Below are 23,732 nucleotides of genomic sequence, written 5' to 3'. Positions count from 1 at the left end.
TAACTCAAGGTTAAGGCTTGAGTTCTGTTATTTCCACCACGGGTGCTAAACATCTATACCTGTATCTCTATCTGATGTGTCTCTATCTGTCTCTGTATTTCTGTGTCTATCTCCATGACATATGTGCTTCTAGTTTTTCTCTTACTTTTTTAAAACAAAGGGAAGTCATTCAATTGTATTTGAAAAAAGAAAAAAGAAAAATATGTTCATGCTCCTTATAAACAATTAATATAATAGAGAAAAGTTTAGGGGGCGCCTGGGTGCCTCAGTTGGTCAAGGATCTGACTCTTGGTTTCCAATGAGGTCGTGATCTCACAGTTCGTGAGATCGAGCCCCACATTGAGCTTTGTGCTGACAGCGCAGCACCTGCTTGGGATTCTTTCTCTCCCTCTCTCTTTCTGCCCCTCCCCTGCTGTCTTTCTCTCTCTCTCAAAATAAATTAATAAACTTAAAAAAAATTTAAATAGAGAAAAGTTTAGAAATGAAAATAGTAAAATAACCTAAATAATAATACTCTTAACATATATTGAGAATAAGCAAACATCATCACTGTTGTCTTTGTATTTGTATACATAGATAGAAAAATAAATATCTAAAAAAACTTTAATAAAAATGAAATCATAACTCTAAATACTATTGTAAAATATGAAGTATTCCCTTTAACTTTCCTGGAATTTAACAGAAGAAAATATACCAAAGAAAACTGTAGATTATTGAATACATGCTTCTTTACCATAGGGTAGTATTTCATGAAAAATCCTTTCAAGGTCGATGGAAGTGATTATAGAAAGCATCAAGAGATGGCAGTCATCATGTCTTCTGAAACCATGTTTCAATGTTAATAGCAATAACGTTTGGGCTGTGGAAGATAAAGACATTAACACCCTCACACGTTCTCAGCTCCCCTCTCCACAAAATTTGGATTTTGTTAGTTATATGATTATTTGTACATTGTTCAGACTTACAGCTCTGTCTGCTCTCTAACTAGAATAGTTCCCGTATTTCATGCAACCGTTCAATTCCAGCTCCCATGACTTACCTTGTAGGTAGGGTAAGTGGGGTAGGGGCAGCTAAACCGCAAAAGAGTAAAACATACGGTGTATTAGGAAATCATGCATGCTATAGAACAAAAGCAATAAGTAAAGCAGACAAAGGGAGGTCCAGAATACTGGAGTAGAGTGGAGTGGGCACATATTGCCATAGTAAATAAGGCAGTTAGGGCGAGCTTCATTGAAGATAGTGTTTATTACCACTATAAATATTAACTAGACCTACTGCTTACCACTAGTGCACCTTCATGATGTTTTTGTCCCTAAGTTATTTTTTTCTTTATTTCTTAATTGCCTGAATGTCACTGTCACATAGTTTTGTTCAAGAAGGGGGCCATATTACTGATTTCTCAGCTTCGAGAAAGTCTATTGCTTTTTATATTTAACAACACTCTTGTGCGGTTGTAACACCTGGGGTACATTTTCTCTCTCTTATTGTGAACACTGTCTTTTGGCCTTAAATGTTGCTGTGGAGAAAGCTGAGGCCAGCTTGATTTTAACCCCTTGAAATGATTTGCTTTTGCTGATTAAATGTTTGAAGTGTCATTTTTTTAAAACTTACATACCTCTATTTTGAGTTGTCTGTATTAAATTTTCCTGGAACATGGTGTATCTTTCAATTTGCTTTTGCAAGTTTTTAATTTATTTAGATAATTTAAAAAATTTTACCTTTGGGTTTGGAAACTTATTCTTTTTATTTACTAGGCTTTAAAAAAATCTATTAGTTTCCCTGTACTTGTTTTTAATACCGTTGTTTTAATCTACATTTACTGTGATTATCTCAAGCTCCTATCCATCTAATTCATTTTTAGTGAAATATACCTGTTACTTGCTCTAATTTTTTTTTACATTTATTTATTTTTGAGAGAGAGAGAGACAGAGACAAAGCACAAGCGGGGTAGGGGCACAGAGAGGGAGACACAGAATCCGAAGCAGGCTCCAGGCTCTGAGCTGTCAGCACAGAGCCCGACGTGGGGCTCGAACTCACGAACGGTGAGATCATGACCTGAGCCAAAGTCAGACATCCGACCGACTGAGCCTCCCTGATGCTCCACTTGCTCTCATTTTTATATTAGTTCTGTAGTGATGTGGTTTGTGTCCTCAGTTTGTTTCTCTAGATCCTCCATCTCCTAATTTGTCTTCAACCTCGTTATCTTGTCTCTCAGAGCTTCTGTTCCTGAATTTATACTCTTACTAAGATGTTCTATAACCTGAAAGGCTATGAAGATTTCCTGTTGTTCTTTTGTTATGTTTTCTCCTAGGTTGCTTCTTTATCTCTCTCCCCTCCTCTTTCCTCCCTTCCTTCCTGTCTCCCTCCTTCTCTCCTTCCCTTTCTCCTTCCTTTCTTTCCTCCTTCCCTCCTCCCCCTCCTTCTCTCCCTCCCTTCCTCCTAGCCCCCTTCTTCCCTTGTTTCCTCCCTCCGTCCCTTGCTCCTCCCCTTTCTCCCTCCCTCCTTTCTCCCTCCCACCCTCCTCCACCTCACTTTCTTCTTTCACAATGTTTGCATAGCTCTTTCATAAATAAGTGAGAAGTTCTTATGATGCTGTTTCAACTCACCAACATAACATTTGTAGAAGCTCATTATAAAGTGTCTGATTCCACATCCCTGCCTTAGAAAGTACCGCCTGGGGAATACATTTGAATCTATGTTTGTTGCCTAAGACTCTCTGGAAGACACTTAGGGCCTGCACTTCTGACTGTTTCCCCTGCATCCAGTATGGCGGTATGGTGGACTGAGGCAGTGAATTTCGACAGGAGACTCTGAGGGGCATCCTGACTGGCTGGTGGGCTGGGACATGGACCAGTGAGGCTAATGCTACGACTAGAAGCTGTAGGAACCAGAAGAAACTGACTTGAGGGAGCCAGAATCCAACTTTTAGTATCCAAATTGAAAACTTGGAATCAGTATCTACAGTGGCTGAGAGAGCTTATGTTCTGAAGGGAAGTTGGCATTTAGTCCAGGCTCTGTAGCTTGGTGGTTTTATAATCTGGCTCCTCTGCCTTCCCATCTGCACAAGGGTAGTAATGATGGTATCTTTCTCATAGAGTCGTTGTGAGGATTAGATGAGGCAATGAATCAACACTTCCCTCAGTGTGGGCAGCTTTCATAAATGCTAGCATTTTCTATCATTATAATAGTGAGACACAAAGGACACAGACTTCTGACAGGCATCGATACCACAGAATATCTGATCAGAAGGCAGCACTTAGCAGCGAAAATATGATCGAAAGTGGCACAATGTTTGGTGTCAGGAACAGCACGTAAGGCCTGTGATTAATCGCTTACAATGAGACCCCAGGCTGTGGCTGGGAGGGCTTGGGGCTCACACTCCTTCCTCCAGGATGCTGCCAAGAGGTGAGGGGAAAGGAGGGAAGCATGAGAGCCAGACAGGGTGGCTTGCCACAGTCTAGTGGCTCCCAAAATGTGGTCCCCAGACTAATGGCATCAGCATCACCTGGGAATTTGTTAGAAATGTGAATTCACAGGGGCGCCTGGGTGGCTCAGTCGGTTGAGCGTCCGACTTTGGCTCAGATCGTGATCTCGCAGTTGACAAGTTCGAGCTCCATGTCAGGCTGTGTGCTGACAGCTCAGAGCCTGGAGCCTGCTTCGGATTCTGTGTCTCCCTCTCTCTCTGCCCCTCCCCCACTCATGCTCTGTTTCTCTCTGTCTCAGAAATAAAATAAACATTAAAAGAAAAGAAGTTGGGGCACCTGGGTAGCTTAGTCGGTTGGGCGTCCGACTTCGGCTCAGGTCATGATCTCACAGTCTGTGAGTTCGAGCCCCACATCAGGCTCTGTGCTGACAGCTCAGAGCCTGGAGCCTGCTTTGGATTCTGTGTCTCCCTCTCTCTCTGCCCCTCCCCCACTCATGCTCTGTCTCAAAAATAAATAAAACATTAAAAAAGAAAAGAAATGTAAATTCACAGCTCTGGCTCCACACCTAGTGCATCAGAAACTCTGGAATGGAGACCTGGACATTTGTGCTTGAACTAGTCCTCCCAGTGATTCAGAGGTACTCTTAGGTTTGAGAACCATTCTGACTTCTACTATTGTGCTAGTGTTTGGAGAATGAATGGCCAGGATGGGAAGGCAGTGACCCTAGAGTGCCATGGCCAACATCTTGGAAACTTGAAGTAGGCTGTGACTTTGTGGGTAGAATTAGACTGAGTTGTGCTTGTTAACAGCCAATGAGCATTTTAATAGACATATCATCAGCCTGCATACTTATTCCTCTAAGTATATGTCATTTGTGTATCCTCTACATACATGTGGATACTGCTATGCTTAACCTATTCTTTAGTGAACCATAATTTTGATTATAAAATGGTAAAACATAGAGAAACACTTGAGTCTCATAGTTATGGTAAAACTCTGGAGCTTACGTTAAACCAGAGTATCATCTGCCATCTGGTGGCAGCATACCCCACCGACAGGTTCCACAGCAATACCACAAATGAAAGATCTCTGGGAGCTAGGAATTGGGGAAGGGGGAGTACATCTTGGGTCTGAAGAAATTAGAGGAAGATTCCTCCTCATGTCAGCTTATGATGGTTCCCTCTCAGAGAAGTGAGGTGGAATACGGATGTTAGCAGCAGACAGAACTGGGCTAGAGCGACTTTTGGAAAGTTACTTAACATCTTCGAGCCTCAGTTTCCTCATTTTTAAATGGAGGTAAGAGTAAAATAATGCTTCAATTTCCAGATTATTGTGGGGGTCAAATGAGGGAATTGGTTGAAAACAGCTGGACATGTTTGGAAAACTGTTAAGAGCTGCCCAGATGTGAGTTGTTTATTATTTATGTCTGAAATTTGGTCTTTAATTGTGGAATGTAATGTTCTCTGTTGGAAGAATTCTAGATATTAGCAAACAGGTGGAGAAGGTATTTTGGTGTTTGGGTTTGTCTTGAAAAAAAATTTTTGAAGGACTTAGGGCCAAGAGATTCTGCCCTGAGATTACCCCAACTATGATTTAGGAAGGAAAGGGGAATGATCAACTCTATGCCCCAGCAAGGTGGTGGGGCAGGAAGTTGAAGAGCCCCTGGCCATAAGCCATTCAGGTGCCTTTTGTCCTTGTGTCATCTGGACTTGGGAGAAGGAAGGATGGAAAGGAAGACAGAAGGCTGGGTAGAAGTTTGCAGAGACAAAGGTGGGAATGAGGAAAAGGGGGAGAAAGATAAAGACAAAAAGAAGACAGGAAGGGAGTCAGCAACCAAGAGAATAAGAGATAGAAGAAAGAGTCCTTGGGGGAAACCAAGTTAAAAGAAGCTTCAACTAGAGGGAAGAGAAAAGGACATGCGCCCTGGTGCTGTTGCCCTAGAGGGTTCCAGGCCTTTCCAACTGGCAGTACTTTTTTATGAGTCCACTTTTGCCACTGAGACACTTGTTTCTTCAGGGACCTTGTGTTTTTGTACACGTGAAGTGTTTGGATCCAATGTGCTTAGTGAAAGAGAAGAGTCCTACATCGCTGGAAAAAGAGACCAGATGTCTTTGAAATCATCTAAATTGTCTCTATTTAAAAAAAAAAAAAAAAAAAAAGTTACTCTTTCCATTGCTGCCAGATCTGAAAGTCCAATTTGCCAGGATAATATATCCGGTGTGGATAAAGATTTCCAAAGTTGAAGTGTTTGTTGCTTAGCAACCTGGAGGCATGAAGGGGCCATTTGGGCTCTGCCATTGAACCCTTTGGGAGACCAGGCTTTACTCAGCAGCAGGCATGGGCTGAGAAGGAACCAGGGCTCACTCGGGCCTTGAGCCCACACTGTCCCTCCTCTTATAGGTTTCTCCCCAGGTACTTGAGGGTAATAAAGTGTAAACAGAGGAGGAAGGGGAAGCAGAAAGAGGCAGAGAGAAAGGGAGCCGCCTAAAGAGAAAGGTCCCAGGCATTGAGTGAGTCTAAAAGAAAATACCAATTGTGCCTATGACTTGATCGTTGGCTTTCGGCACACATCCAAATATCTACTACTCCAGTGCTGTGGAACGAGAATACTTTTGTACTTTGAAAATGCTATTTTTACTACTAACTGTAAAGAGAAACTATGTACATTATTATTGTTATTGTTATTATTATTATTGCTGTTTTCCTGGTCTCAAGTTTCAGTGGAAACCTGCCTACCTACTCATCTGTGCTCTACATGAGGGGTGGGCACTGCAGTAGTTCCTCCAAATCCATTGCCCCTTCTCCTGGTAATTACTCTGGTGTTTGGTCCAGTTTGCACCCTGCCTCTACACAGTTCTAGCAACAGCAAAGAGGTGACTCTATACATAGGGCCTGTGGCCCAGACCGAAGCTGGTGTGCTCAATCTCGTCTTCTGGCCATAGTTATTTCTTCGGGGACAGGACTGTGACCCCATTCTGACTACAGAGCTACAAGAAGAGAAGTTTGCTGGGGGTTCCCAGCAGAGCTCTTCCTCAGGCATCTGGGGAAATTTCTGGGGGTAACCCTGTTTTTTTCTCTCTGGATACTTGCAGCCATTTGGGGGACCATAAGAGGGAGACAACCTTAAGATGAGTCTGATTCTGGGAAGGGCAGGGTGAAGGGAGAGAAAATAATGAACAATGAAAAAATCCTTGATGGTACACGCTACTGAATCAAACTGTTCCTGAAGCCCAACTTGATCTTCAGTCTCCAATTATATAAGCCAATAATTGTCCTTTATTGTTTAAGCCAGTTTGAATTGGGTTTTCTGCTACTTAGAATCCAACATTTTTTATTGATGCAGTAACCTTTATTGAGCACCTATTCTATGCCTGTCACTCCATAAAATGCTCTTATATGTGTTATTGTCGCCTAATCCCCATGGTAACCTGGCAGGAAAGGTATAACATCCCTATTTTTCAGCTGAAGAAAAACCCCAGTTCTAATACTGCAGTGGTTTGTAGTAGAGCTGGGATTTTGATCCAATGTCTGACTTCAGAGCTCTCAGGCTCATCCCCAGGCTCAGATTCTCTGCTGGCAGGCGAGGAGATCTGCTCTCAACAGAATGGGGAGGGAGAGCAGTAAGGGAAGTCAGAAGTGAGTCCGGAGCTGACAGCATTGACAAAGGCCAAGACAAAGGCCCGAAGTAGAATCTGCAGTGGGTTCGGATGATCTGGCTGGTTCAGGGTCCTCGTGTGGTAAGCCACCCTCTGACAGCACGTGGCCCCCTCTCTGGCCAGGCCACAGCTTGCTTTAAATACCAGCACCCTGGACACCACGAGGAATAAAGACTTAATGACAACTACTCATCCCTATAAACATTTGCAAAGGCTTGTGAAATTTTATTTTATGTAACTTGTGTTTCCTAATTTAATGGCTTCCTTTCGGTGTCCCTCTTCCAAGTTAAGACATATCAGCAAACTGCTGGAATGATGAGACCATGGGGACATGATGGCACTAGTTAACTTTCAGAGTATTTACTCCATGCCAGCCACTCTTCTGAGAGCCTTCCACATGCAGTTTGCAGGTTATGAGTTAGTGCATTGTCACCCCTCTGTTGTGAGTGTGGACATGGAGGCTCAGAGAGGTTAGATCCCTTCCCAAGGTCACACAGCTACATCCTGTGCTCTCAACCACTACCCTATATTGCCTTTTCATGCAGACAGAATGAGGAAAACCTCTCACCAAGGTTCTTGGCAAACAGGATATAATAAGTCTAGTGACAGATCGAGCATGCTTGACTTTAAGCACCAGAATAACCCTATTTGGTGTGGAAATGAACCAAGTGTAGCTATAAAGTTGTGAGACTGATCTTTTAAAAACACACACACTTTATCATGCATATGACTGCCACACTTTTAGAAGTTATCCCTCACCCCATACTCTCACTTTTGAAAGAAAGAAAACCAGAAAAAAGATTCATATAAATAGCTTTGAAAAAGAAAAATGATGAGAACAGACCAGCACTGCCAGGCATGCAATATACTACAAGGCAGTATTAATTAAAACAGCATATGGTCCTGCGGATGAAAATAGACAAATAGATGAGTGGGAAAGGACAGAAAACCCCTCCACACTATTATTTGGTATACAGTAGAAGTAGTATTCCCTATGTGGAGGTTGGGCAGAATGTGGCACCCAGAAACATACTGATTTGGATTCTTTCCTCCTATCCTATACCACATTAAATTCTGGCTAGATTAAAAAATAAGATGTAAAAAGTAAGTCCACAAAATATCTAAGAGAAAATTTAAGTTCATGATTAGGAAAGGCTGTCCTAAATATTGCACCAACAACCAAAACCATGAACAAATTTGTAGATTTAACTGTATAAAAATTAAACATTTCTGTATAGCAAATATACCACAAAATATACAAAAGACAAAGGTTCCTAGCCTTGACACACAAAGAACTCTTATAAAATCAGCAAGATAAAATGGAAAACATAGCAATGTCAAAAAAAAAAATCAGGTCGGGGCACCTGGGTGGATCGGCTGGTTGAGTATCTGACTCTTGATCTCAGCTCAGGTCATGATCTCACAGTTCATGAGTTTGAGCCCCGCATTGGGGTCTGCGTTGATAGTGCAGAACCTACTTGGGATTCTCTCTCTCTCCCTCTCTCTCTGACCCTCCCCAGCTCATTCTCTCTCTCTCTCTCTCTCTCTCTCACTTTCTCTCTCTCTCCCAAAATAAATTTAACTTTAAAGAAATGTCAAGTTGCTTTAACAAATTGTTAGTGGAAGCATAAACTCACACATGATGAAATACAATCGTGCAACATACATCAAAGACCTTAAACATTTGACTCAGCAATTCTCCTCCCAGAAATTTATCTTAAGAGAATGACTGACATATACACAGAGACATTTGTGTGAAAGATAGTCATCACAATGTCATTCACGATAATTTTAAAAGGTGAAATTAAGCTAACTGTCTGAAGAGAGAATAGGTTAAATAAATGAGGGGGTCTATCCATTCAAAGAGCATTTAACAGTGATTAATGAAGATGGTATACATGTATATTAACTGGCATCGAAACATGTTTTTGATCTGCTGTTAAGTGGAAAAAGGAACTTATAAGTATGTATCAAAATATTGTACTTGTGTATAGATATAACCCTCTTCCCCTAAGAATCCCTAGTAAACTATCTATCTAATTATATACACACACACACACATATATACACACACATATACATGTATATATATGTATATATGTGTGTGTATATATATATATATATATATAATATCTATGTTTTCTAATATTTTCTAAAATATACATTTCTAGGTAATAAACTTACATGCATTAGCAAATTGTTTTGTATATATAAAATATCGCATAATAAAAAGCAAATACTGAGGGTGTGCTTATAGTAACAAGACTGTTTCTTCCCTTTTTGTGGCCTGAGTGACTTTTGAATTGGCCCAGTAGGTTGCAAGGAAAAGCATGGGCTTTGAGAACCTCAATGACTTGGTTTGAAATTTCAGTTATCCTATACTGGTTGTAAGATTATGGGCACACTTCTTAACCTTCTTGAGACTCAGGATTCTCATCTTCAAAATAAGAATACTATCTACTTTGCATGATTATTATATGCCATACATGCAAATACTTAAGCCCCTAGCTCGGTGACTGGTACCTAGAAGAGTGTTAGTAAATTGCAACAACTATTATTCTCCTTTAATTAACACTCAGCTCGAATGCCTCTCTGGATATCTTCAACTACCTTAGGCAGCTGGTTCTCTACTCACCATTTTTTCATAGCTCTTTGTGGGCACCTGCTATTGCTTACTCTGCATTGACCCACTAGATGTGAGCTCCTGGAAGCCAAAGATCAAATGGGCCCATCTCTGGATCTAGGGGCACATAAATATTTGTTGAATGGATAAAGGAGTAAATGAATAACAACTAAGATCAATGACAGCAAGGCTGAAATAAGTAAACATTTCCCTAAGAGAACAACTTTTGAGGGCTACACTCAACGGTATATATATTATGGTTCATGTTTTAAAATGTTTTTTATTTATTTAGAGAGAAAGAGCATGCATGTGAGCAGGGGAGAGAAGGAGAGAGAGAGAGAGAGAGAGAGAGAGAGAGAGAGAGAGAGAGAGAGAGAGACAAAAGAGAGAATCCCACGTAGGCTCTATGTCCTAGAGCCTGACGCGGGGCTGGATCTCACCACCACGAGATCACAACCTGAGCCGATATCAAGAGTTGGCTGCTTAACCGAGTAAGCCACCAAGGTGCCCCCATTTTCTTAAAAACTACCTGAATGTTATTTGGAATCCCACCTCATGGGAAATGGGACTCTAAGATAAAATATATAATACATCAGATATATTATACCAGTAGCAAATGCAAATATTTATTGAGTACTTAACTGTGGGCCTGGCACTATGCTAGGCACTATCTATTTATTTATTTATTTATTCATCTCAAAAGATAAACAGTGAAGAAACTAATGATTAGAGAGTATAAGTCACTTGCATCCAGTATCTAGAGTGGCAGAACAAGGGTTTGAACCCACATCTTTCTGGCTGGTTTTGATTCTTAACCTATGCTCTTAACCATGACTCTCCCCGGCGTGGCATTTCAAAGGCTTTATTGAGGAGAATGTTGAAAATCTTGTAACCACTGGATCCGTGGGCCTAAAGGGCTCTGGAGAGATGCCCCCAGCATGGATGGTGAGGAAGAGGAAGGGTGTTGTGATAAGAGGAGATAACCGAAAAGAATGAGAGAAGGGGGGGATGATGGGGACAAACAAGATGGGGTGCCAGACAGATTGGGGGGGAAAACCCTCTGTTGACCACCATGGCTTGCCATGTTGGGAGGCAGCATTTTTAATACTTGGGCAAAATTTTGAAGTGGGCCATACTAATGGCATAACCGAGGCAGGGATGATGGGTATGCAAGTGAAATTTTGTTTTGTTTTACAGTTTTAAAAGAACAACCATTATTGAAATAAGAATATTGATTTGTGTGTTAAATTAAAGCACATTGACTGTCTAGGAAAACATTGGCAGTAGGAAGAGGTCTTTTACCTCCCTTCCCCACAAGCCTTAACCTTCCCCCCACCCCCCACCCCCAGCCTTTTTGGGTGTTCTATTTCTGCTAATCCTTGCTAAGAAGTAACTGGTGAGCAAGAGGTTAGCTGGTGGGGTCTCAAGGTGCGACCTTTCCCAGGGGCATTTGCATGTTAATAGAGGATACTGGGAACTCAGGAACAGCCTCCAGGTCTCAAATGAAAGAAGTCCTGAAGGTGGATGAGAGGCGTGGGCATGGCCCCCAGAGCCCCCTGCTGTGTAGGCCACGTTGATTCGGCCTGTGTGGATGGCCGCTGCTCTGGGCTTCTCTCCAGCTGCTTTTACAAAGAAGTGGTTTGGAGAAGAACAAAGAGATTGTGTTTATCCCCAGGCAAGTGTTCCCTTGCCAGGGCTATGTGCACAGTGCCCAGCTCAGAGTCTGCACCCAGACTCTGCTTTGCTTAATGGTTATTCGTTGAATGAATGAAGAAAGCTCTTTCCTCTTCCTCCCTCCACCCCCTCACACCTTCAGCCCTGTTGTCCATAAGCCCTTGAAGCCCAAGACTGAGGGCCCAAGACCGGGGCAACTTCTTTCTAGTGATAAGAACATAGCCAAGAAGAAATTCCTACCATTTGCATTTTATTATTTTTTCCTCCTTATAACTGGAAAACCTCAAAACTTGTGCTGAATTGCATGACCTCACTGACCACGTTTCATGTTCCTCGTTGAACTGCGGTTAAAACAATCTCCTTCTTAACTACGGCCAAACTGCAGAAAAGAAAATTCCTACGTGGACGTGTTCTCAGGCACAGGCACATTTCAGGGTCCTAGGGAAGGAAAGGGGCGGGGGACGGGGAGGGAGCCGTGAGGACAAGACTACTTTTCTGTTTGGCTGAATTCATCAAAAATGTCCAAACCCCATACCGAACATTCATCACTAATTAAATCCTAGCACCATAATTCAGAGAAAACAATTACAGCATTTAGAATTTTTAAAGGAACTATTATTGCTGCCTTGGCCCTTTTAAAAATTATGCTCCCCAAAGGACAAAATGTGATCCATTAATATGTATGTATTATTACTTTTTTTGTGAGGGAAGATTGCTGATGCCTGTGAATATGGAAGCATTTATCGGTTGCCGACAGCCGCTCAGTTGACTTGCAGTTTTAAGTGCAGTATTTTCTAGAATCTAAAAGGCTATAACATTAATTACCTTTTTGCCTTTAGCTGGTGGCCTGCTAGTTTCTGTCCCGTGTTCTCGTCTCTTACCTTGTCACACTGGCAACCTGCTTATGGAGTGAAAGGGGTCGTTCAGACCCCAGAGTCAAACGATTGCTGCGAGAGATCGCACAATAATCCATTCAGTTGAGGGTGGTTCCTCCCAGTTACCCTTGGTGCCCAGATGAGTTCTTGGTTTTTTTCATTTTTCAGGTGAGGCCCCTCTGCGTGGAATCCTATGCTCGCCCCTGAGTGAAAGGCATTCTGAATTTCGAAGTCAGGTCTGTGACTCTTCTACAGCGAGTATGCCCCTGCTAAACTGGGATCTGATTTTGTTTCTGTTTCATTTTATCCTTCTTTGTCTTGATAATTTAACAGAGTTATAGAGAACCGAGTTAAGCCGAGTCTGGCACCAAGGATCACGGTTGGCCTCTGTGGAGCTGTAGTGCTTACTTGTGCATGTGCACGCGTGTGTGTGTGCGGGCACAGAGTACACATATGTATGTATGTATATATATATATATATATATATATAAAAGCACGACTCAGAAACTTCCATTCGGCTCCCTGATCAGTCTATTGTCACATGCATTTGGCATTCATTATCCATGAGCCTCCGGCGCCTCTGGTCCTGTGCCCTGGCTAACAGTGATTTGGTTTATAGAGATCATATGGCAGGGAAACAGACCTTGAAAGACAGAGCTCTGAGAAGCACACTTGATGAATTTCCTATGATTTGAGTCTGGGTTTATTCTTCCCTGTGGCGGGGCAGACACCCCAGAGCACACGCGGCCGGCCTGGGAGCGCAGCGAGGAGTGGAGCCTATGACAATACGCACACTGTTTTTTTCTTCACACGTCTCGGGTTGCATTTCCTATCTGGGAAGAAAAGAAAAGGGAGCCTTGTAAGGGATCCAGAATCTGGGCAGGAAACCACACAGAGTGAAGGTTGCCATTGTCATTAGCAATTAATGTAACCACCAGGGCTGGAAGGAGAAAGCCCTGCCAAGGCTGAGGGGGAGGGGAGGGGGCGCAGAGGTTGTTGGAGGGGAGGGGGCCGCTTCCCCCATTCACCGGCTACCGGCTACCAGCTACCGTTGGATCCGTTGGTCTGAGGAAGGAGCAGGACATCTTCCCCAGCATTCACAAGAGATAATACGGTGCTAGAAGTTTTTATTTTAAAACAAGGTGTCTAGGACTTGATAAGTTAGTTATAAAATGCCACTGCCACCCATTTTTAGTTTCTGTGGCTCCAGGTCTGATTCCTTAGTCCCTTTGATAGGCTATTTTTTCTTCTCTTTCAGTCTGTTGAGACTCATTTTTTTTTAACAGTATTTACTGAGTGCCTGCTCTGTGCCAAGTACTTGGGGTGCTGAGCATGAAGTTGATGCTAATCTGCAACATGTGTTGAGTATATGTGTACCAGGCATGGTGCTGGGTATTTTCTACTCATGACCTCATCCAGGCATCACTGCAACTCTCTGAGCTAGGTTTTCTTCCTACCCCAATTTACAGATGGCATAGTTGAGGCCCAGAGAAATTAATTTACTCTCTCCAGGTCATAAAACAAATGCATGGGCTAACTGGAATTTGAGCCCAGGCAAATTTGTCCCTTCAAACCTATGCTCCCAATACTTGTTTTATGCCCTCAAAGAGCCCATAGTCAGGGGGAGTTTCCAGCAAGTTAATCAATGATTAAATGACAAGGTGAGGTGGGCTGTGACAAGGATAAGTTTAGAGTCTTCAGGTGTCCAGAGAATAGACACCTAATCTACCCTGGGGAGGCACTCAGGGAAGGCTGCCTACAGGAGGTGAGTTTGACATTCCTCCTGCCTTCTCTTGTGCCTCAGTAGTATGTTGGCCAAACTAGTCAGTCTGGAAGTGGACATTAATGTAGTAGTATCTCTGCCCAGCTTCCTATACAGGCGTCAGAATGTTCTGTAGCTCTGTCTAGTCACCAAAGATGTCTGCTTCCTGTGTCCTACGCAATGAAGTCCCAATTGGGACTGCCAGTATTTCTCCTACACTTGAAATGGATACCAATCTCTCTCCTATTCCTCCTCCCCCTTCCCTGTTTTGTCTCTCTGCTTCTTCATCCCTCCCCTTTCTGCCCCCACCCTCTTTCTCTTTCTTTCTGGTAGTTTAAAAAACGCCACTTTTCATTAATGTGACCAAAATGTCATCAAGTAGTTTAATGCTCTTTAATGTCCTTGTATCGTTTACGTTTTGCGAACAGTGTGGAAATGAATCCCATCTGTGGGTTCAAGAACATCAAAAAAGTTGGACAGGCTATTTAGACGTGCTACTTCACATTGCATTAGCGTGTACAATGTCAGGGGGCCGAGCCAAGCACGGTCTGTCCCAGCCTCAGCCCGCCCCTTCCCCAGCCTGGGAGGGACAGATCGCTTACCTCCAAAACTCAGAGGCAGTCTGGGGATGGGTTCTGGAAGGCTGCCCAGAGGCCCCAGGAAAAGTGTGAAGCCTAAATAAAAGATGAGAAATGATTCAGGAAAATCTCAATCTTCCTTTCTGGTGCCAAGATGCCCTAACAATAGCTTTTTCATCTCTCGGGTGAGAGGCTGGTTATAATGCTGTTTGACTTCTTCAAAAGTGATTAACTAGTCTCTCTGTCTCTCTGTCCCTGTCTCTTTCTTTCCCCTCCCCACCCCACTCCGGCTCCCCAGGGAAGGAAGCTCTGGGGCCCACATTAAGCTGACAGTTTGCAAGAAGGTGGCTATAAACCAAAACTGACTGGAGGGTGTCAAGTTCAGGGCCAGCAGAGCTCATAAAAGTGGTGCTCTCTGGATGGCCTCGAGAGGGTCTCAAAACCTCAATCAACAGCGTTGGTGATTCCTGGATGACCCTGTTGCTGTGGCATCACCCCGGCAAAGGGCACTGATGTTGGAGTCACCCCACTTGAATTCTGGCTCCTCTGCTTTCTAAAAATATGCTCTTGAGCAGGGGAACCCCTGTGTCTGTTTCCTTTCCCGAAAACCAAGGATACCAATTGTTTCAGCCTGCTTAGGTGAGCTAACGGCATGAAGCGCATAGACTCCTGTCTGGCCATAGTAAGTCCTCCAGCAAGGTTAATCATCAGTTGTTCATAGTATTACTTTGTTATCCTGCTCTTGCAACCTCACCCCACCTACACTGTACCCTTCAGGTGTGCTTCCAGGTAGAGTCAGCCCCTTCTTCCCTTCCAGCTGAGTTCTCATCTCACCCTCCTCTGCAAGGATCGCAGTGAGTGGGAGGGGCAGGGGACCTTGACCTTGACTCCAAAATATCCTGGCTTTTTCCCAGCTCTGTGGAAAAACCCCTCATTCGACTGCATTCCCTGGAAAGAAGGATGTGGCTTTTTATTTTCAGAGAAACAAAAACAAAAAGCAAAACAACAGAAAAACAAAAACAAAAAAAATGAACAAAACAAAAACAAAAAGCCACCCAAATCTTCTATTCCTCCCCAGATATGGGTAACAGCCGAGAGTGGATTTTGAACTGTTAATCATTATAGCTGAATGAATGATGACGCACCTCTCTAAAGGCTCTCAATCGGTAGCCAGTATTGTAAACCCCATCCCCCTTATTTTGCATTTGCTTTTATGAATGAATATTCTTTAATTTTAAATGTAAACATAAGCAAATAACCTGATTGTTATTTCACAATCTTCAAGACAAGGTCATTCTGTTTTAACTTCTAAGTTAAATAAACAAAAACATTCCTTTAATGCAATTACCAGAAAAATAATTGGCTTCTAAGTTCCTTATAGGATGTGCTTTATAAGATGTGCGCCCATCAACCTGTTGGTTATTTATGCTAAGGCAATTTGGAGAATGCCAAGGGTGTTATAAGTGGACTTTCCTGGAGGCTTGTGAACACAGCTTATAGCAGCCACCGCTCCAGCCTTTGGGCTGAGACTGGTGGGAAGGACACTGGGTTCTAAGAATCAGCAGGCCTGGTTCTAAGATCGGAATCATCTCTTCTTGCTGTGTGAACTGGGACAAGTCACCCAGGCTCACCCAGCCTGGACTTTTTCGTGAACGTAAAAGGGTTTCTGCCCGAAGAAGCTCTCAGTGTCTTGTCATTGTGACCATAACATGAGCTCATCCTTCAGGCTTCATGAAGAAGGTCTTTCCAGACCTCCTGACTGGATGACATGCTAGAGCCTTCCTTAACCCGTCTACTTTCCATCTGAACTCACGGCACTATTGTTGGCTGCTGGTATAGCACTATGGCTAACAGCACAGACCTGGGAGCCAAGCTCCGTGGGTTTGATTTCTGGCTCTGGGGCTTGCTGGCTGGTGACCCTGGATAAGTCACCCAACTTCCAAGGCTAAGAATAGTATCTATCTCAAAGGACTATTGTAAGGATTAATTGACTTAATATGCGTCAGGCACATAGCCCAGTGCCTGACACATAGAAAATGTTCTGTATGAGTACGTCGGCTTTTATTCTCTCTTCAGTTATTTACTGTCTCTCTTTAGTCCTTCACTGAGAGTTCTCTGAGGACAAGCACCGCGTCTGCTTCCACTGCTGTAGCTCACCCACCACTGAGCACCGTGCCGGGCACCTGGAAGATTCTGACGATTATTCTTTGGATTGTGTTGAAGTAAAATAATGTAAAAATGCTTTGTAAACCACTGTGCAAGGAATTTTTTTTTCTTATTAGTTCCGGAAGGAGTTTATTTGATGAAAGATATCCAGGGCTCTCTCAGAATTGCTGCTGCTGCTGTTGAATGTGACAACATTTTGATCAGTTGACTAGTCAGTTTATGAATCACACTTGTTACTAGTCTTCCCTACATTTAGTTCTTGTCTTCCTGGTTTGTGCCGAGTGGATTTGCCAGAAAAAACTTTTGGGTTTGCTAATGCATACGACTCCACCACTCCACCGATGTTTACTGAGTGTCCCTTACAGGGCGGCCCCTGGCTGGGAGAGGCTGCAGACAGGAAGCAGAGTGGGACTCATTTTCAAGCTCACAGTCTAGGAAGGGAGGCAGATGTATGAATCCAGGCCTAGCCATGCATATTACAATAAATGAACACCTGATTCAACCTGGGCCAGAGTCCTTCCTTAGGATTTTATATATGGTGACCAAGAGATGCAAGGTCTCTCTTTCCTTTGGGGTCAAAGGCTGGTTAAATAGAAGCCTGGACATGTCTGGAGACCGTACTTACTCTTTCCATGTTGTCTGGGGAAAGCCCATGTGACATTGCAAAGGATGAAGACAACCCACAAAGTGAAATGGGGTGGGGAGTGAGGGAGAGCTTTGGAGATTTTTTGTCATTGCAGCAAAGCCAGACTACTCAACTCATATAGATGCCATCTCACTTAAAGGTCTTTCTGATACCACATACCATGGCCTGCAATTCCCACTCTTCGGAAAGCTTGGGAAATGAGTTAAGGGATTCCAAAGCCATGGATGTGCAGGAATCTTAAGCAGGGCTCTATTTGTATCTGTCTTGTTGTTGACATCCTAGTCCCTAATGAGGTCATTTGAACATCTGTAGCGTATCTGCCAAGAGCCAGTTAACTGGAAATGACATTAGTCACTGTTAGCACAGTGTCTCTTCCCCTTTCTCCCTTGGATCTGTGCCTTGGGGACACTCCGACACAGCTCAGAGGTTCTTAGGGGCCAGACATCAAAGGGAGGGATATAGTCACCAGCAGACCCCTGTCAAAACATTCAACATTTTACTTGTTGGTTCCCAACCTTTCTGATACTGAGGACCTCTTTCAGTAATCCTTATGTCTGAGTGTTGAAAGATCAAGTCTTCAAACATAAAGTGCTGATTAAGTCATAGTATACTTACTTGCTCACTTTCTATTAATCTGCCTTTGTATGTAGTACTGATCAGATCACACTAACAAGACAGAATTGATTTAATTTCAGACCAAAGACCTTTTAGTTGGGCTAGCCGGCATTAACTATGGTAAGAGGAGTGTTCCTGGTGGGTCTTTTATTTTCTTTTTAATTTACTTTCAAAAATGATCCATTATTGTTAGACCTTTGAAATGAATGAAACAGCTCAGGAATCCCTACTTTTTAGCACCTTAAAAATATGAGATCTAAAACTCCTTTACAGTCTGTCATTAATGCTCACTTTAAGAGGTGCCTGTGGGGCATGGGACCTGAGGTATAACACTGAGTTTGCACGCTCACTGCCTACCAGACCCTGGGCCAGGAGCTTTGAAGTCCTAATATCTTTTGCTTATCCCCAGGCCCTGCAGAAGAACCAGAGGAGGGTCCAGCAGGACCAAGCTCTGGGATTCTTAATGTAGCTCTTAGCTCTTGGAGATGAAGTGCCAGTGGAGGCCAAGAGCCTCCAAATTGACCAGTACAACCAATTCACATCAAGATCCTAGTGCCCACTGCAACGAGATTCAGTACCCAGAAGGAATGAGGACATGGCTGTTCTGAGGGGAGAAGATTGGTCCCCCTCCCAGCTTTGTGTGTGTGTGTGTGTGTGTGTGCGCGCGCGCGCGCGCGTGTGTGTGCGTGTGCATGCGTGCGTATGCATGTGCACTCAGGAGTTGGTTTCCTCATAAATACTGCTTTCCTAGAGGTTTTTCACTATTTCCATCAACACAAGTAACCAGGCAACTGTGCTGTGACTTAATGGAAATGTTGGAAGGGGCCATAAATCTTCATTTTGGAGATGAGGAAACTGTAACCAAGAGGGGCTCTGAAGTGCTGGAGGTCACACATCAAGTAGGGGAAAGCCAACATTTCTCCCAGAACTTCTGGTTCCAGAGACTATCTAGCTCAGTATCCTGGGCATGCAGATGGGGAAACTGAAACTCAGAGAAGGTATGCCCTTGCCCAGGGTTATGATCAGTTCATGAAAGAACCAGGGGTAGAACCCAGGCCTCCTAATTCTAATTCCAGTGCACCTAAACACTTCAGATGCCTGTTACAGATGAGTGGGAACTTGGAAATTCACTCATTTATTCATCCACTCATTCATTCCACAAACCGGCTGGCCTTTATTACCCATTAGAAGTGATGACACATTTCCCAGAGGCCCCTTCAGCCATATCTCAGTGGGTGGAATTTCACCCCATGCTGAAGCCTAACCCAAGACTTTATCTCAGTGCCTAGAACTATGTCCAACACAGAACAGGTGTTCAGTAACGTTTGTCGAATGAATAAACGAGTGATTAATGGATAAATAATTAGCTTACACCATGAGGATCCACTGCTTGTGGATGGGGATGGGCAGTTTTTTGTCGTGGAGGATGCGTATGTGAGAAAAATTGGGTTCTACTAGCTCAGGGGGAAGAGTAAATGGATGTCTACTGAGTAGATGACCAGATGTCTACTACATCAAGCTTGTCCAGTTTCTATTATTACAGAGTCACCGAACACTTTTGGATGAGCTCAGCCTGTCCCACTCTATTTTGTTCACGCAAAACAGCCAGCAGGAGGGTGTGTACTGGCTCACTGGGGCTTGGCCAGGGTGGGAACACAGGGTGTCTATTCTTTCGGTCCACAGCAAAGCCAAGAAATGAATTGTGACTTCCTGGGGCAGCAGGAACTCAGGGTTAGGCTCCATTTGTTATCTCCCCTGGTGACAGGCTGGTCCCCAGTGATGTCATCTGAGCATCTGCAGGCACCTCTGCCAGGAGCCCGCTAACTGGAAATGACATCAGCTACCAGCAAAGTGACTTGGGCGCCCAGCAGACACGTCCCGCTGATCCCCTGTCTGGAGCTCATCTCCTGCCTACCTGGAAGTCTTCTGGCTGGCACTTTGGCAAACAAAGAGGCATTTGAGAGGGAATTAAGTTGACTTTAAAAGATAGCCTCAAAGTGTTTCCCAACACATTGATGCTTACATTGAATTATAGGTGCTAATAAAGCTGTCAGAGCCTTGGCGCGAGAACCAAACTCAAGCTGAAGGATCCCTGGGAAATGAGAATTCATCTGGGCCTGGAAAGTCAGTCCCTGGTCCAGCTGGAGGCTCACACACACACTACAAAGCTAAAAAAGGGCTGGAATTATCCATTTCCACCACCTTATGGATTGGCCCAACGGGCTTGCCATAGACTTGAAGCAGAAGGCAGATTTGGGGACTCCTTCATGTGCCATTGTACTCCTGGGACTGTCTTAATCCCTTCCTTTATAAAACACTCAGTGTGGCCATCACGACTGAGTGACTATCAGAATTTGCAGTTAGAAGGAGCCATGTTTAGAGTGTTGAGGAAAAGGACCTACCACAGAGCACTTCTGGGACTTGCCTAAGATCAAGGACTTTAGTGTCTGTGATTTTGTACAAACGACACACAGATAAGTCCTACATCTATCTCACATACAACTCTACTTACTAAGAATTTATTATATGCCAGTCCCTGTACTAAGCTCTATGCATTCATGATGCTTTGAAAGCATCCAGTAGTCCCTTGAGCAACTATGTGTGCATTCATTTCAACAAATACTTAAAAACTATGAGAATAGAGATCCTCAAACATGAGAACCTATGGCATTCTAGCCCCTGCACTGGACTCTCAGGACACAGTGCGGGGCAAGACAGACACGTACCTATACCATCACTTGGGCTCAGTGGAGTGAGCAACCACCATTAACAATTGTAAATGCAGTGAGTATTAAGGAGAAATCTGGGGTGCTGTGTGAGGATATGTTGGGTAAACCCAAGGCTGAGGTGAGAAGGCAGCCTGTCTTGAGGAGGTAAAATCGAAGCTAGGAGCCAAAGAATGAGTGGGGGTCAAGGAAGGCAAAATGTGTGCCAGAAGAGCCAGGCTGCGCTAATGCCCCTGTGTGAGTTTCCTATGGCTGCCGTAACAAATTATTGCAAACTTGGTGGCTTAAAACAGCACAGATGTAGTCTCTGACAAATTCTGAAGGTCAGAAGTCCAAAATCAGTTTCACTGGGCTAACGCCAGGGTGCTGACGGGGCTGGTTCCTTCTGGAGACTCCAGGGAAGAGTCTCTCCTTGCTTCTTTCAGCTTCTGGTAGCAGCCAGCATTCCCTGGCTTGTGGCTGCATTACCCCAGCCCCTGTCCCAGCGCTCACAATTGCTTTTTCCCCTTCTCTCATCAGACCTCCCTGGCTTCCCTTTTTTGCAGACATAAACTTATGATTGCATCAAATCCCCGCCCCCCCCCCCCATATAATCCGGGACCATCTCCTCCTCATCTTAAGGAATGTAATCACTTCTGCAAAGTCCCTCTTGCCTAATAAGCTAAGATTCACAGGTTCTGGGAATTAGGATGTGAATATAGTTGGGGACCATTATTCCATCTACCACAGTCACAAAATGAGGAAAAGCCTGGGAATGCATTTAGGGAAGTAGCATAGGATAGCGATGGACATGTGCGCTCCGAGTGCTGACTCCTAGGTTTGTAACCTGGCTATAGCAATTCCTTGCTGTTTGATATTGGCTAACTTATTAAACCTCTCTGCATCTCAATTTTCCCATCTGTGAAGTGTGGCTAACAATAAAACCTACTTTATAGGATTAGAATACCGATAAAATGAGTTATTTCAAGTAAAACATTTAGAATAGTTCTTCATATGTTTATGTGCTTAGTAAATGTTAGTTTTTATTATTAATTATTATTAAATATCTTTATTTAGATATCATTTAAATATCACATTGTGGTATATAAATTATATATAATTATATTACATTATGTTGTATATAATTGACATATATACACACATAAATTTGATGTACTTATATATGGCAAAATAATTGTCATCCTAGGTTAGCTGACACCTCGATCATGTCACATAGTTGCCATTTCTTTTTTTGTTGTGAGAACATTTAAAGTCTACACTCTTAGAAAACTTCAGGTACATAATATGGTATTAGTGACTATATTCACCACACTGTATATTAAATCCTCAGAACTTATGCATCTTGTACCTGGAAGTTGTGCTCTGACCAACATCTCCCCGTATTCCCCACACTCCAGGACCTAGTAGCCACCATTGTAGTCTCTGTTTCTATGAGTTTGAATTTTTTATATTCCATATAAAGTGATATTATACTCTGTCTTTTTCTGTCTGACTTATTTTGCTTAACATAATGCTTTCAGGGTTTTTCCATGCTGTCATAAATCTTTTTAGTGTTTATTTCAGAGAGAGAGAGAGAAAGCACGTGGCAGAGAGAGAGGGGGACAGAATGTCTGAAATAGGCTCTGTACTGACAGCAGGGAACCCGATGTTGGGCTCAAACTCAAGAACTGTGAGATCGTGACCTGAGCCGAAGTTGACGCTTAAACGACTGAGCCACTTAGTTGCCCCAATGTTGTCATAGATTAATTGACTGTATATTCTTGGGATTATTTCTGGATTCTCTGTTTTGTTCCACTGATCTGTGTGTCTGTTCTTATGCTGCTACCACACTGTTTTGATTACTATAGTTTTGTAATATTGTTTGAAATCAGAAAGTGTGATGACTCCAGCTTTGTTCTTGCTCAAGATTGCTTTGACTATTCGGGGTCCTTGTGGGCCCATACCAGTTTTAGGAATGTTTTTTCTATTTCTATGAAAAATGCCCTTGGAATTTTGATAGGGATTGCATTGAATCTGTAGATTGTTTTGGGTAGTATGGACATTTTAAGAATATTTGTTCTAATCCATGAGCATGGAATTTCTTTACATTTCTTATGTCTTCTTCAATTTCTTTTATCAATGTCTTATAGTTTCCAGTGTGCAGATCTTTCACCACCTTGGTTAAATTTATTCCTAAGCATTTTATTCTTTTTAATACTATTATAGATAGAATTCTTTTCTTTTTTTCTTTTTTTAATATTTATTCATTTTTTTAAATTTATATCCAAGTTAGTTAGCATATAGTGTAACAATGATTTCAGGAGTAGATTCCTTAATGCTTCTTACCCATTTAGCCCACCCCCCCTCACAAAGCCTCCAGTAACCCTCTGTTTGTTCTCCATATTTAAGAGTCTCTTATGTTTTGTCCCCCTCCCTGTTTTTATATTATTTTTGCTTCCCTTCCCTTGTGTTCATCTGTTTTGTGTCTTAAAGTCCTGATATGAGGGAAGTCATATGATATTTGTCTTTTTCTGACTAATTTTGCTTAGCATAACACCCTCTAGCTCCATCAACGTAGTTGTCAATGGCAAGATTTCATTCCTTTTGATTGCCGAGTAATACTCCAGTGTGTGTGTGTGTGTGTGTGTGTGTGTATGTATGTATATATATATGTATATGTGTGTGTGTGTGTATATATACATGTATGTATATATATATATGTATATATATATATATATATATACACACACACACACACCACAAATTCTTTATCCATTCATCCATCAATGGACATTTGGGCTCTTTCCATACTTTGGCTATTGTCGGTAGTGTTGCTATAAACATTGGGGTGCATGTGTCCCTTCGAAATAGCACACCTGTATCCTGGATAAATACCTGTATTGGATAAATACCTAGTAGTACAATGGCTGGGTCATAGGGTAGTTCTATTTTTAGTTTTTTGAAGAACCTCCATCCTGTTTTCCAGAGTAGCTGCACTGGCTTGCAT

At 42.8% G+C, this 23,732-nt stretch overlaps 1 long non-coding RNA gene across 2 annotated transcripts in view; it reads left to right on the top strand.

Moving 5' to 3' along the window:
* The window catches only part of LOC122231402, a 154,439-nt gene that overhangs the window by 64,035 nt on the left and 66,672 nt on the right, over positions 1–23,732 (top strand). Inside the window, exon 1 of one of the 2 annotated variants that reach the window (XR_006208627.1) lies at positions 12,419–12,489. The exons of the other annotated variant lie outside the window; for it this stretch is intronic. This is a non-coding gene — a long non-coding RNA (uncharacterized LOC122231402). Of the gene's footprint in view, positions 1–12,418; positions 12,490–23,732 lie in introns of those variants that run through there. 2 annotated transcript variants of the gene reach the window in all.

The sequence above is a fragment of the Panthera tigris genome, chromosome D1, assembly GCF_018350195.1.
Source record: "Panthera tigris isolate Pti1 chromosome D1, P.tigris_Pti1_mat1.1, whole genome shotgun sequence".
Taxonomy (NCBI): Eukaryota; Metazoa; Chordata; class Mammalia; order Carnivora; family Felidae; genus Panthera; species Panthera tigris.
The sequence above is the reverse complement of the archived record's forward strand: the minus strand, read 5'-3'. Positions and strand labels throughout refer to the sequence as shown.